The sequence below is a fragment of the Cryptomeria japonica genome, chromosome 11 (genome assembly GCF_030272615.1).
Source record: "Cryptomeria japonica chromosome 11, Sugi_1.0, whole genome shotgun sequence".
Taxonomy (NCBI): Eukaryota; Viridiplantae; Streptophyta; class Pinopsida; order Cupressales; family Cupressaceae; genus Cryptomeria; species Cryptomeria japonica.
Window position 1 is genome coordinate 287,494,446 of NC_081415.1, and position 13,224 is coordinate 287,507,669.

Below are 13,224 nucleotides of genomic sequence, written 5' to 3' on the forward strand. Positions count from 1 at the left end.
ATATGACTCCTAAGTTCTCCAGCTCTGCCAATTATCCTTTCTCGATAATATCTTAGACTCCGAATCTTCTCAAGAAAAGAGATTACCTGATTTTCATGTTGGCTCAAAGAATTTGACAATGGATCAACTGACTTAGACATGATTTCCAACCGATCCTTGTACTCCTGAGGCTTCTTCTCAATATCTATAGTGAACTTGTTCATATATAAGCATGATTTGTACCAATTTCCACCTATAGTTATTGCATCCTGCATGCTTTTCACACAATTAATCAATGTGGGTATATCATTTGATATCATTTTCTTCAAGGTGCAAAGCCTTTTAGCTTCAAATTCATTCCTGACCTTTACCTCTATAGATTTCTCAAAAGATTCAAAATAAGAATTAACATAATCAATTAGACTTTTCAATTGCCTGGATGAAGTATCAGGTGTATCCTTTTGGAGTGAGGACATTAACTTCTCTAAATTATTGTTTGCCTTGTTCATCAACAAACTATCTTCAGTGTGATATTTTAAAAGGTTTTCGTTGGCTTTGGCTTGAGAAAAAGATGCCAAATGAAGATTCTAAATGGGAGATAGGGAAGCAAGATTGATTGGTCCTTGCATAAACTTTGGGTCATCAATGACTTGCTTACCTTTCACATTGTCTCTTTCTTCAATTCAACTTCAACCTTGACCTCTTTCTTCTCGACATTTTCCTATGCGAAAGATTCCTTTTTAGGTGTCTGAGGTATCTTAACTTTATTTTCTTTATCAACTTCACCCACACCTGCATCATTCTCCATTTGAATTTCTCCCAAAGCATTGGCTTCTACATGATCTGTAGATTGAACTTCTGGAACAAAAGTATCACCCACTATCTACTCAACTGAATGCACTTCCAGAATTGAAGGTATATCCACCTTGGGCTGCTTAGTTTTTGGATGGGTGTTAACTTGATCCTTTTCCGGATTGAATTCATATTGATTTTCTTGCAAAACTTTTCTCCAAATTTTCTGTATTTCCTTAGCAACTTCATCAATCTTACCGAACATGATCTTGTTTACTTTGTGCTTACTCTGAAACTTATCCTTGGCTAACCGAAGTAATATATCTATCTTCTCCTTAGTAATAATTGCACACAAATTGACTAATATACATTCCTTTAAGTTCTCATCTTCTTTATTTGTTATTAGTCTACGAGCGTCCAAAATGTCATACAAACTCTTTGGAATTACAGATGATATATGTTTCAAGGCTTTACTATATAAATTCATGTATTCAACTATGTCTTCTCCTAATGACCTTTTCCCATTTTCATCAAAATTTCCATACCACTCAAATAGTGGTTTCAAATTACCATCATTGACAACTGAATTAACAATATGATCTAATGAAATACGGGACACAATGGTGTAATTACCTTGAATTTTTCCTGATTTCAATGCCTCATCAAGCTCAGACTTAGATTTCTTGTTGGATCTTGTTCTGTCGGATGGATTCTCCTTAGAGACCTTGGTGATCTTAGGAGCTTTTCCCTTCTCTTATTGTCATTGAAATCCAAGAACACTAAGAGGGGGGGTGAATCAGTGTTTTGCCGGTGATTAAAAATTTAATTCATTTAGATACTTTTCCAATTAACAACTGGTAAGCATATAAACAAGGTATAATAAAGAACAAAGAAACCACAAAGATCAACACCATAACACCACATATTTATACATGGAAAACCTCAAAGAAGAAAAACCACGGTGGGATTTGTGACCCACAATATCTATCCAATGGCTAGATGAATAAATATTGCATAAAAGGCGGCCCTCCACATGTAGGAAGGCACACTTCTCATCACAAAGGAGCCTTGTTAGAAATATTGCATTATAACAGACAATGAAAGATTGTTGGCATTTCATAAGGATATTGAGAAGGTTGTTGATGATTATGGATATAACTGATTAAGGATGTTTACTATCTTGATATTATTATTTTGTCATTGATGTCAAGAAATTGATTTTCTAATTCAGTATGATGTTGCCATATCTTGAGAAGTATGATTTGAAGATTATAAAGATGTCGGTAAAAGACACAAGAAAGAATATGATGAATAAGGGGATGAATAAGGTATTCAATGGGCAACTAGTACCGAGTCAAACAATGATGAGATCATGATGTTTTAGATTGTTTTAACATCATACATATGTTGTAAATTGTAAAGGTTAATACTATACTATGTTATCAACCCTAAGGAACCTAGTTGGTAAACCCTAAGGTTATCACTATCGGTTAATGAAGGCGGAATGTCTACCGAGTGAAGTTTAGTATTTACCAAGTTGTTACCGAGTTGTAACCGAGCTATAACAGAATGCATTAAATGTTTGCATGCGTTATTTAATGAAGGAAGTTGATGAGCTATAACTGATTGAATGATTGTTATGCCGTTAATATAGTTTGTTAATTAATCTAAGGCAATAGAAAGTCGACATGAAGATCTACATTGCAAATTGAACCGCAATACCCTAGCACAAGTTCCAAGAAATATATGCAAGTTCCTAGGTAGGGTAAAATGTTTTCAGATCGAAAGATGCATTGAACCTAGACAAGATCGAATATCTGATGTCTATGATTGATCATGGGAAATGTGATCAAGGAGATTAAGCAGTTACCTAATTGTTTATAAATAGGAAACTATTGATAAACAAGGTATGGAGGCAAGTGTATGCATAGGGATGCTACATAGTGATTACCAAGCACAAAAGCTTCAAGACCTATTTGAATAAAAGAGTATAGAAGCCCATCAGATAGACAAGATTAGTTCTATGTCTAGATTGTATTGAACAAATAAGAATCTGCTTTAGCATTTTATATGTGAAGTTGCAGATAGATTTTATTACTGTTATTTTGTGAAAGTGACAGAAAATCTCTTAACCAAGTGGACTTAACAGTCTTATTTGTAAAACCCTCTAGCAAGTTACATTCTAATTGAGTGTTTGAAATCCTTTAACAAGGTCACTTCTAACAAGGTGAAGATCCTAACAGATCTGAGGGAAATCCCTTAACCGGGTCACATCTAGCAATGTGTTTGTAATCTTTAACAGGATTTTCTTTTAACCGAGCATACTCTAGAAGAGTATATTTCTTAGTGGTTCCAAAATCCCACACTGGTTTTTCCCTATTTGGGTTTCCATGTTAAATCTAGTGTTATGAGGTTTATGATGTTTATATGCTTTTGAGTTTGCATGTTTAACAGTTTTGGTTATATTACTGAAATATATGTTACTGAGGTTGAATCTGATGTTTTTATGGAAGATTGAGTTTGTATGATTCACCCCCCCCTCTCATCTTGTTGGCTATTGGATCTATACTTATATTAAGTATCAGAACTATCAATTGGTATCAGAGCTTTGGACTCTAGAAGAAAAGTTTAAAGGCACTTGAGTTAAAGATCCAAAGATGTATAAGAGGGATGCACCGAAGCTGAACAAGTCAAGTTTCTCTACATGACAGAAAAGGATGAAGCTACATTTATCAGGAGTTAGAGAATATGTTGTATACTATCTGGAGAATGATTTTGTCACACTGAGCACCTATCCATTGACTGTGGAAGAGATAAAGGCAAAGCAAGAACATATTCAAGCAATGATTGAAATAACATCTGCATTGACTGACTCAGAGTTTAATGATCTAGAAGGTTGCAATGATGCAAAGGCTATGTGGGATAAGCTCATATCAGTATATGGAGGAGATGAACATGTTCAAAGAGCAAAAGTAGATAGTCTAAGAGGACAACTTGAATCTATGAGGATGAATGAAGGTGAGAATATAACTTAGTACAGTACAAGACTAAAGGAGATTGTCAATCAAATCAAAGGAGCAGGTGGAACTATTGAAGAAAAGGATATAACAAGTAAGTTGTTAAGAACCCTTCTACCAGCTTATGCATTCTAAGTCTCTGTAATCAATGAATTGAGGTATGTATCTAATATGCCATTTTCTTTAGATGCTACTATTGGTAAGCTACATGCATTTGAATTGAGTAACTTTGATAACAATGGATCTTCGGTAAATTAAGTTGAATCTGCATTTAGTTCTTTTCATCTTGATGAATCTAATGATTTCAATGAAAGAAAGTAAAAGTACTCTGAAGGAGATCACAGTGGAGCAAGTGAAAGATTTTGTAAGAACATGGAGGCAATGCACAAACTGTATGAGGAAATCAGAAAGCAAGAAGAGTTTGAAGCACTATTAGCCAAAAGGTTACCGAGAGGCAAAGGTAAGTATAAAGGAAAACTACCTTTGAAATGTTTCAATTGTGATAAGATAGGACATATGGCTTCTAACTATCCTAACAAAGATTCTACTGAAAAGAGAGATTACCCAGATGACAGACAGAAAGATAATCATTACAGAGGACACTGAGACTTCAGAAGAAGAGATAGAAAGACATGTTTAATAGCTAATGAGGAATCCAATGATGATAAATCAGATGAGACTGATACAGAGGAAGTATTTTATGTGGCCATCAAAGATGGATCAGATGAAGAAAGGTATGAAGAAAAAGCCCTAATATCTCACATAAACACTAATAATTCTTGGATTATAGATAGTGGATGCTCACATCATATGACAGGAGATAAACACAAGTTTGTTATATTAGAAGATTATGATGGAGGCTATGTTAGATTTGGTAATGATGCACCATGTCCGGTGAAAGGTAAAGGATCCATAACACTTCTTGACAATGCAAGATGCAATGATGTTTATTGGGTTGAAGGTTTGAAATACAATTTGTTAAGTGTAGCACAACTAAACAACATAGGTTACCGAATAGAATTTCAGAAAGGAATTGTCAAAGTTCATGACAAGAATGGAAAGTTAGATGCTACCAAGACACAAACAAAAGGTAACACATTTCACCTTGACTCAACTCATAACAAGTGTTTGCATGCAAAGATAGATACTACCTGGTTATGGCATAAACGGTTTTGTCATGTAAATTTTGATAATCTGATCAAAATAAGTAAGAAGCACCGAGTAAGAGGTCTACTGAGTCTTGAAAAACCTAAGAATGCTATGTGCCGAGGATGCTAGATGGGTAAGACGACAAGATCAAGCTTTACAAGTAAGTCTTACACTTCTAAGGGAATTTTAGATTTAGTGCACACTGATCTTTGTGGTCCTATGAAAGTTCAAAGTTATTATGGTGATAAATATTTCATATTATTTATGGATGACTATTCAAGGATGATGTCAGTAATGTTTTTAAAAGAAAAATCAAAAGCTTTTCAAATGTTTAAATGGTACAAGGCAAGAGTTGAAAATGAAACAGGAAGACAACTGAAATGTCTTAGATCAGATAGAGGAGGAGAGTTCACATATGATGAAGTCAACTTATTTTGCAATGATCATGGTATTAAAAGACAAGTCTTTGCACCGAGAACTCCATAGTAGAATGGAATAGCTGAGAGAAGAAACAGATCTATTGTGGATTGTGCTAGAACACTGATGATTGAAAAGAAGGTACCACAAACATTTTGGAGAGAAGCAATAAGCATAGCAGTTTACACCTTGAATTGATCACAATTGAAGAAAGGTACTTTGAAGACACCATATGAAATCTAGTATGATAAGAAACCTAATGTAAGTTATTTTAAAATCTTTGGAAGTAGATGCTATGTTCACAAAGATGATAGAAATGGCAAGTTTGATCATAAGAGTGAAGAAGGAACATTTCTAGGTTATTCTTCTAGAAGCAAAGCATTTAAATGTCTGATCAAATCATCTAACAAAATAGTAGAAAGTGAAAATGTGAAAATTGATGAATTTGCAGAAAGAAATGATGAAGGAAATTCCAAGGATCCTGAAGACTATGATGAATTTGTCTATGTTCAACCGAGAAGTCTTACCGAGAAGACTATTGAAGAAAATGAAGAGAATATCTAGTTACCGAGTGATGAAGAAGATCATACAGAGCCTACCGAGCCTATATTAGCCAAGTATGTCAGAAGACATCATGCACCAAGTCAGATTATAGGAGATAAGGATGATCCAGTGATGACAAGGAACAAACTAAGACAGAACACATGTTTGATATCTAAATTTGAACCGAGAATATTGAAAGAGGCATTTAATAGTGAAGATTGGATAAATGCTGTGATAGAAGAGATTGATCAAATCAAGAAGAATGACACATGGACACTAATCCCAAGACCAAAGGACAAAAATGTAATTGGTGCAAAGTGGATTTTCTGAAACAAGCTAAATGAAAAAGGAGAGGTCATTCGAAACAAAGCAAGAATAGTTTGCAAAGGTTATGTTCAAGAAGAAGGAATTGATTATGGTGAAACTTTTGCACCTGTTGCTAGACTTGAGGGAGTAAGAACATTGTTGGCATATGCTGCTTTCAAAAATTTCAAGGTATATCAAATGGATGTCAAATTTGCATTTCTGATTGGAATGTTAGAAGAAGAAGTTTTTATTGAACAACCTGAAGGATTTGTTGAAGACAAGAATAAAGATCAGGTATGTAAATTGAACAAAGCTTTATATGGTTTAAAACAAGCACCTAGAGCATGGTATGAAAGATTGCACTCTTATTTGATCAAGATTGGTTTTATAAGGACAAGTGAGAACAACAATATGTACATGAAGAATGATGAAAATGGAATACTGATCTCAGCCATATTTGTTGATGATATTATATTTTGTGGAAATGACTCTTTATGGAAGAACTTTGGAAATGAAATGAGCAAAAAATTTGAGATGTCATTAATCAGTGAGATAAAGTATTTTATATGTTTACAGATACTGCAAATGAAAAATGAGATTTTCATTACTCAATCCAAGTACATAAAGGAAATCTTGAAGAAATTTGGAATGGAGGATTCAAAACCAATAAGTACTCCTATGACTACCAGCTGTAAATTATCAACTAATGATGAATCTGCATCTGTTGACGAGACACTTAACTGATCCATGATTGGAAAGCTACAATATGTTGTTCACAGCAGACCAAACATAGCACATGCAATAGGTATAGTTGCGAGATTCTCTGCAGATCCTAAGGAAAAACACATGACAACAATCAAAAGAATCTTTAGATACTTGAAAGGCACTGAGGATTATGGCTTACTATATCAGAAAGGAAATGGTTTTGATTTAAAAGTTTATATTGATGCTGATTGGGTAGGCAACATTGATGACAAAAAAAGCACAAGTGGAGGAGCTTTCTTTTTAGGAGAAAGACTAGTGAGTTGGCTTAGCAAGAAACAAGGATGTGTTTCATAGTCAACAACAGAAGCTGAATACATTGCTGCAGTAGTGAATTGTACCAACATTGCATGGATCAAACAATTGTTGGAAGGTATAAATGAGAAAGTTACCGAGCCAGTAACTATATTCTGTGACAATACTAGTGCCATTAATATTTCAAAGAATCCTGTTATGCACTCTAAGACAAAGCACATCTCTATCAAATATCATTATCTTAGAGAAGAAGCTCAAGAGAAGAAAGTGGTGTTGGAGTATGTTAGCACAAAGGAACAAATAGCAGATATCTTCACCAAGCCACTACTAAGGGACACTTTTAAATATCTCAGAAGTAAGTTAGGGGTCCTACCCCTATCTTCTACTCACTGACCGAGTTCGGTGAAAGCATCAATCCGATGACTCTATCGAATATCTTTTAGGAGTTGATGCTGATTTATACACTTTAGGATGTTTTCTAAAGGTGTGTAGGAATTATTCTAGGAAATAATACAAAGAACAGGAATTGAAGAAAAAATGCTCTGATCGAGACTGAACTGATACAGAGCAGTAGGAAATCACTTCATACAGATAGAAATTATGTTTTAGTTCTTTACTTTTTGGCATTGTTGTCAAAGGGGGAGAAGACTAAAAGAAAACCGAAGAAACAAGAGAAGTCTAATGTATGGGGGAGAGCATTTCAGCATTTTAGAATCATAGCAATCCAAATCATTTAAGGTCAAATCAATTGGTTTTTCCATCAATGCCAAAGGGGGAGATTATTGGCAATATTGTATTATAATAGACAATGAAAGATTATTGGCATTTCATAAGGATATTGAGAAGGTTGTTGATGATTATGGATATAACTGATTAAGGATGTTTACTATCTTGATATTATTATTTTGTCATTGATGTCAAGAAATTGATTTTCTAATTCAGTATGATGTTCCCATAACTTGAGAAGTATGATTTGAAGATTATAAAGATGTCAGTAAAAGACACAAGAAAGAATATGATGAATAAGGGGATGAATAAGGTATTCAATGGACAACTAGTACCGAGTCAGACAATGATGAGATCATGATGTTTTAGATTGTTTTAACATCATACATATGTTGTAAATTGTAAAGGTTAATACTATACTATGTTATCAACCCTAAGGAACCTAGTCGGTAAACCCTAAGGTTATCACTATCGGTTAATGAAGGTGGAATGTCTACCGAGTGAACTTTAGTATTTATTGAGTTGTTACCAAGTTGTAACTGAGCTATAAAAGAATGCATTAAATGTTTGCATGCATTATTTAATAAAGGAAGTTGATGAGCTATAACTGATTGAATGATTGGTATGTCGTTAATATAGTTTGTTAATGAATCTAAGGCAATAGAAAGTCGGCATGAAGATCTACATCGCAGATTGAACCGCAATACCCTGGCACAAGTTCCAAGAAATATATGCAAGTTCCTAGGTGGGGTACAACATTTCAGATTGAAAGATGCATTGAACCTGGACAAGATCGAAGATCTGATGGCTATGATTGATCATGGGAAATGTGATCAAGGAGATTAAGCAGTTACCTAATTGTTTATAAATAGGAAACTATTGATAAACAATGTATGCGGGCAAGTGTATGCACAGGGATGCTACATAGTGATTACTGAGAACAAAAGCTTCAAGACCTATTTGAATAACAGAGTATAGAAGCCCAGCAGATAGACAAGATTAGTTCTATGTCTAGATTGTATTGAACAAATAAGAATCTGCTTTAGCATTTTAGATGTGAAGTTGCAGATAGATATTATTACTGTTATTTTGTGAAAGTGATAGAAAATCGCTTAACCGACTGGACTTAACAGTCTTATTTGTAAAACCCTCTAGCAAGGTGACATTCTGATTGAGTGTTTGAAATCCTTTAACAAGGTCACTTCTAACAAGGTGAAGATCCTAACAGATCTGAGGGAAATCCCTTAACCGGGTCACATCTAGCAATGTGTTTGTAATCTTTAATAGGATTTGCTTTTAACCGAGCATACTCTAGAAGAGTATATTTCTTAGTGGGTCCGAAATCCCACACTGGTTTTTCCCTATTTGGGTTTCCATGTTAAATCTGGTGTTATGAGGTTTATGATGTTTATATGCTTTTGAGTTTGCATGTTTAACAATTTTGGTTATATTACTGAAATATATGTTACTGAGGTTGAATCTATTGTTTTTATGGAAGATTAAGTTTGTATGATTCAAACCCCCCCCTCTCATCTTGTTGGCTATTGGATCTGTACTTATATTAAGTATAAGAACTATTAAGCCTCACTGACTACATATAAAATATTGAATTACAAACACAATTTTGAACTCTAAGTGTGCATCTGATATGCTGGATGAGTTCCAGATTAAGCACTGACTGTACCAGTTATCACTATCTCCTTCCTTACCAATAACCTTGTTCACTTCCCAATCCTCTTGACAAATAACCAAGACCGACAAAAGATCATTACATTTGCATTCTGTCGATCAATATCTGACTCACACAATTGCATAAATACTATCACATCTATATACAAATTGACCTAGCCGGACTAACTTAAATACCCTTTATATACATAAACATGAATGCCTTATGTCAACTTACAATCATATTACAAAAGATAAATATATGTCGGCCTAGACAAAAATGTAAACATTAATCTTCATGACCGTTACCACTAAAACCTTTTCCAGATCAATCTTCTATGTCGGCCTCCAAATATCGATTCCTAGTTTATCGGTTTCCCTTGCTTTCCAGTTTCCTTCAATCCCAAATGTTAAACCTTGAATACCGGACAATTATCCAACCTAAAATGATGTGTGTTGCCATCAATGACAACACCATGATCCCAGATGAGTGTCAATTGCCAACAATCTCCCCCTTTGGCACTAATGGCAACACTCATGTGAAAAATGGATCAATGAAGTTCTGTTCTGGTTCCTGTCCAAAGACTTTCCAAAAACTGATCTCAGAAAGCTACTCCCCCTGAGCTATACATTACTTCTTATGTCTCTTAACATTTTTCACATCCAACCTCTCCCCCTTTAATAGTAATGCCAAAACCGGGGTATATAAATGAAAGAATGAAATCAAAATTGTGTTTCCGGATCTAGATGTACTTGAATATATCAAGATAAGCACTCTTCAAAAATACCAAGTAAGTGTCCCAGCTGAATTTCAATGTTCTCAAAATTGATACAAACCCATTAAGAATGCATGGATGTGATTCTTTTGTTGTTAATGATGTCAGTGTGGGCTTACTCATCTATTTAATACATTCCCTTTTATGAAGCAACAAGGTGTTTAGTCAGGGACTAACCAAACCTCTCAATTCTCTGGCCCACCGGATTAACCTGTCCATATCCTTCTCCAAAGAAGAAATCTCTGATTCAAAAAGCAAAATTTGACCATCAACAAAGCTAGTCAATAACTGAGTACCCTCAAAATGATTTGTAAGATGCTCCAACCGGACCTTAGCCACTTTTATTTTAACATCCAAGTCTGTTTTAATTTTGTTGTGTAAGTGCAAGACCGGTATATACTGCCACATTGATGAAGGGCTTCATCAATCCTTGTCAATTCTTCTGTCAGCTTGGCCTTGTCTGATGTGATCATGTTATCACAAGTGACCTTCCTAGCTACATTGTACCTTTCCACCAACTATCGGTTTGATACTTGTTGTAGAGTTTGAAACTCCTTAGTAATGTGCTCAGTCAAACCCTTAATCTTGTCAGATGGGCTAGCTACCTGACCGATCTTATATTTCATTGAAAGCTACTATGAAACTAGAATGGCTTGTTCTATTACCTACTTGTCCTCTGATCCTTCCTTCATAAGCTTCTGAGCTGCAACCATCATCAATTCAAAACTTCTCAACTGCTCAATATTCTTCTTCTCAAAATGACTAAAATCTACTTGACTGGATGAATCAAGTGCCAACAACCGGTGATGGTTCTGGTACCCTAACTTATTTCTCCTTTACCTTCTATTCTTTTTCCTTTATCCTTCTCCTTGGCATCGATGGCTTCGCCACTTGGTGTAGTTATTTATTTTGCCACTACATCAATAACTGGAGGAAAATTGTCCTCAATATCTATCGGTTTATTTTCCTCTATATCCTCAGACAAATTCTTATCCAAAACCGGTGGGTCTCCACCTAATATGCCTTTCACCCTAGCATCAACCAAGATGTCTGGAATGTCAGACTTAGGAATAACTTCCAGTGATGTAAAGAATCCTAGATGATCAACAAAGAATTTTACCCATGCCTCATGAGTCTCTTTAACTATTTCATTCACTCTTCCCACTATTAAGCTAATATGCCTGTGCTTACTCTGAAAAATTATTTTATTAGCAAATTCAATGCACTAATGCATCTCCCCTTCAGTTATTGCAATACAAATAGTTAACAATTCCTGAATCTTTATATGCCCATCTTCCTTAATAGATGATAATCTCCTAGCATTTAATTTTTATATAACCCTATCAAAATCTTCTTTTCTATCTCAAGTAAGGCTTTCTTATATATATTTAAGTATAACAAAATTGCTTCCTCATTTTCCTTTTGCTCGCCATCATCCATATTTTCATAGTAATATTGTATATTACTCAAAATTCTATCCTTAGTAATTTGTTCTACCAATTCATCTAGAGATACGAGAGGGATAACTTTAACACTTTTACCGGATTCAAGAGCCATATCTAAATCAGATTTCTTCTTCTTACCGGGAGTGGGAGTTGTCTCTTATACCAGTTTCCTCTTCTCTGTAGGCTTCATCTCCTTCAAATGTTGCTTATGAGTTGTCAGAGGGGCGACCTTGGTTTTCTGTTGCTTTCCTTCCTCAGATTTCTTCCTCTGGATTCTCATGTAAATTTTGGGTATATTAGGAGGTTCATCTCCAATCTTAGATCCAGAAGCAATAGGGGCAATAAAGGTTTCTGATTTATTCCTTCTCATCACACCTTTGTTGATTGTTGCTACCAGTGAGGCATGAACTGTTGCCAAAGATGATGACTCTACTAGTCCAATAATTTGTTTGATCTCAGTGGACATCTTCTAAACAACTTGTCCTACCTTCTTTATCTGACCTTCCCTCTTCTTCTTACTGAACCCTATTTTTACCTCCAATTCCTTCTGTTTAGTTGTCCCAAAATTCTTCTCGGACTCATCTACCGGGGCATCTATAAGTGTATTGGCATATAAATCCAAGATTTCTGCATCAACTTCATAGCCCATCTCAGTTATCCATACCTTTCTTGGTTTTACTGCTTCCATTAAAGTTTCATCTTTCTTAACCATAAAGAAGATCTCAGTAGAGTATTTATCAACAATGTTCTTAGGCACTCTTTCCTTTTATTTCATTGCCTTCTAAAAATCCTTGAAATATCCCCATAAGGTGGATTCTCTCTCCTAACCTATGCTTCTTAAGGCATCTTTGATTTGCTTCCCTACTAAAATGTCAAAGGCCCATTGCCTTTTTCCATATCCCAGGGTCTCATTGAGAAATAATAGCATCAGACAAACAATAAGATTTCCATACTGGAATACACCTTTCTTCTCACCCTTGATTTTCCCAAGATTCAAAATTAACTCATAACACATCCACTAGAAAAGATCATATTTCTCATTTTACTTGATCATCTTATGTGCACAGTAGATACATGAACTAGAAACATAATTCAACCGATTTGATTGAGTTACCTTATATCCAATAGCCATGCTAGAAAATTGCATGTCCTTATCTCTGATTGTATTAATCCTCATAGACCGATTGTCTAATGTAGCACCAGTTAGCTTGGTGACTTTATTGTTAGATATTTTCTTCTTATCTGGTCTCTGACCAACCTGGGGCAAACCGGTAATTGCTTGAATGGCATCCTTAGTGATTTTATGAGGCCGGTCTAGCCACATAAACTCACCATGAACACGGCTCAACACATACCTGATGATTTCATCATCAAACTCAGGCATCTCCA